Below are 3,599 nucleotides of genomic sequence, written 5' to 3'. Positions count from 1 at the left end.
AAAAAAAATTATTCAAAGTGGTGTAGCAATTAGCTTAAAAGAATCGAGCACACTTTTTTTTTTGAAGTAGTGTAATATTTAAATTAACATAATTGATCACACATGTTTTACAATTTGGTGATTTAGAAATCCCAATATCATATAATCCATTAAGGCATAAGTTGTGTACTTTTTTTATTGTCCAATAAAAAAGAGTGAAGGGGACATTAAACTGTGTGTACCCTACTTGAACATAACCATACTAGCTCCTCTAATCATTGAAAAATCAATGTCTCAAAGGCCTAGATGGGAATTAGTAGTTGCATGCACTCCCTGTGGTGAGTTGGGTAATAATATGAGTGTTTTTTTTTTTTTTTTTTTTTAAAGAAGACAGTATTATTATGAGTTGTGTATTTTCATATAGAGAGAAAAAAAATTCGGTGATTTGAATAGTTGTGTAATATGATATCATTTTGGGTGATTTGAACCTCATTTTTACCTCCCACTGTCTACCTAGAAAAAAAATCGGACAAGAATTAGAGTTGCACATTGTATTAGGGTATATATATAAAAAGAAAAAAAAAATCAAAAAACCCTTAATTGGAGCTACTTGGATTTGAAGAAACGTGAGGAACAAGAAGAGAGGATTCTCCAGCTCATAGCATTCAATCCAAACTTGATGAGAAGGAAAAGAAAGAAGAAAAAGAAGTTCCTTGAAGATGTGAAACGTTGCTGTTTGGGTATGGTATGTACTATTAACCTTTCTCTCTTTCTTATAAAAAATGATTTTATTGTATTGTATTAAGCATTATGGGGAAAATGTTTTCAAATATTTAATTTATTTTTGTTATTATTAATAGGTCTCATGATACTTTTTGGTATTATTTATGAACCTTATTGTATTATTTCAGTTAACTTTTACTTTTATTTACGGTACTTTTAATAAAAAGTTTTCGATTTCAACAAAATAAGCGGATTCGAAAAAGACTAAGGGTCCGTTTGGATACAGCTGAAAACTGAAAACTGAAACTGAAAACTGAAAAACACTGTAGCGAAATAATTTTTAAATGTGTGAATAGTATCGTGGGACCCATTTTTAATGAAAAAGTTGCTGAAAAGTGAAATTTGTGGGTCCGTGAACAGTACACGATGTGCTGTGATTGGTCCAAAAAAATTTGAAAAGTCAAAGTTTGCGGCTACTGTTCATTGAACAGTGCATGAACAGTAGCCGCAAACCCAAAACAAAAAAAAAAAAAAAAAAAATGAAAAACGCAGACGCAGGATTGGGCGAAAACGCCCAATCCAAACGCACTCTAAGTATCTGTTTGGTTAGCTTATTTTTTGTCAACTTATTTTATTATTCAGCTTATTTTTATTATTATTCATATGTCTTACTGCATTTTTAGTAGTTTTATTGTACTATTTCAACTAATATTTACCTTTATTTATAATACTTTTAGTAAAAAAAAATTAATTTCAACAAAATAAGTAGATACAAAATGAATTTATCAGTATTACTTTTTTAATTTCCGGTTAACTAAAAACCAAATCTTTGCCTGAAGAGGAAGTGAGGGGCTACTGTTCATACTTTAATGTAGTCAGTTTTAGAATGTCTGTCCAAACAATATTTTAAAATTAAACCGTGGGGCTAGTGCATGTGCTTCTAAATTTAACTTGGTCACGTTGGTTTAATAATAATTTGATATATATATATTTTTCCAATGAATATTGACGTTTTTCTGTTGTTGAGAAACAATGAATATTGACGTTGGTTGTGCCGTTGTGGTGGTTAATGGATCAGAGATTCAAAGAACCCAATGATGTGACTTGTTTGCAGGGAAACAGAGGGACTTTTAGTCTTGAAACGCCCAAAACAAAAGAGCCACCAGGACCACTCACCAATGCAAAAAGTAGGGTCTCTTTGTGTTGCTATCACAACCTTTATTATACGTGGTACACATTATGTGTGTTTTTACTTTTTGTTGTTTGATACTTTGATTTGATTTTAGTTCTCAAATACACAAAATATAAAACCCCAATGTTGCACTTTGAATTTGGATTTTTAAATTTTAAAGTGATTAATTTTAAATACTTTAATTCAAAATTAATAAATATTTAAATGTTATATGAATTTTTAAATTTTTATAAATTTAGAAGTTATTTCAAATTCAACAATTTTAAGATTTAAAATCCTTGACGGTTTTGTCAAATTCAAATTATTGACCATTTGTAAATGATCCAAATAATGTATTTAGATTTTAATTATCCAAATCCAAATTCTGCCATCCAAACACACCATTGTAGGATTCTTCAAGTCTCAAGATATTCACTATTAGGTGTTGAATTTGAAAATGTTAACTTACATGTCAGAATTACCTTTAAATAATAGAAAAAGTTAACAAATGTTTTAAGGACATAATTTTAGCATGTGTAGTCAAAAGCTTTATAAATTGTAATTCAATTGGAAATTTTTAATGTTTCTGCTGTAGATATTCAAGATGTAAATCCTCTCTCTTCCATTGTTAAGAATCAATGTTAATTAAAGGATTATTTTATTATTATTATTATTCATATGACAGAACAATAAGAAAGACAATCATATTAATTTGTGACATAAAAAAATGTTTTGTTTGGTTTTACTTGCTGGTCTGCTGCCCATGTTTCTAAAGACATCAATTTTGTGGTTCACAATGTTACTAGACTGGGTGGAATTTGCAGTGTAATTAGGTGGGGAACAATCCCCTTCTTATTCATTCTAAATTCTAAATTCGGGTTCTTGTGCACAGGAACTAGATAGAATTGATTCTCCCAATCCTTTTGTTTCTACTATTCTTCAATAAAGTGAAGGAATCATACCAATTCAAGGTATTCTTTATGAAAAAATGTGTATGTTTTCTGAACCGAATCATAGTAATTTAAGGTATTAATATGTATGTTTATCAAGAATGTGTATATTAAAATTAGCCACTCTCCACTCCACCATTCCTCTTTGTTTTGTAAAATATAATTTCATCAAAACTTTATTTTGGTTACAATTTAGTGCATAAAAGTCGTAGTCATACAATATAATATATGATGTTACGATTCTTTTACAAAAGGGTTGTTTCATGTTTATAGGGTTCACCACTATGTGAAGGGGATGATTACATATATAATATCAATCTATCTAATTCAATAAAGATTGAAAAAGGTCATTGATTTGAACCCATACTCTTAGAGATGGGTTCTTTGATTTGAACCCATGATATATGCTTTTGGACAAAAGATTCTTATTATCACACCAAAACCTGATCACAAATTGGATGAGTTTTGGGTCAATTCCTTTGTACTAGCTAAAATTTATTAATAATATAGATTATATGATTACTTGTTGCAAGTTTCAATACCACATGCATAAACTTTTTTCTTTAATCCATTACAAAAAAAGGAACTTTTTTTTGTTTAATATTTCATATTTGTCACAAAGTTGAATTTTGCATACATTAGCTTAACCAGTAGCCACACAGGTCACACTTCCACTAGTACCCCAGGGAGGGGTGAGCTGCCACAGCATCCAACCTAATACAGCCACGTGTCACTCCCAGGAATATTTCCCGCTCATTCTGAAGCTGACATGGCAT

The sequence above is a fragment of the Quercus lobata genome, chromosome 1 (genome assembly GCF_001633185.2).
Source record: "Quercus lobata isolate SW786 chromosome 1, ValleyOak3.0 Primary Assembly, whole genome shotgun sequence".
Taxonomy (NCBI): domain Eukaryota; kingdom Viridiplantae; phylum Streptophyta; class Magnoliopsida; order Fagales; family Fagaceae; genus Quercus; species Quercus lobata.
Note: the sequence above shows the minus strand (reverse complement) of the source record.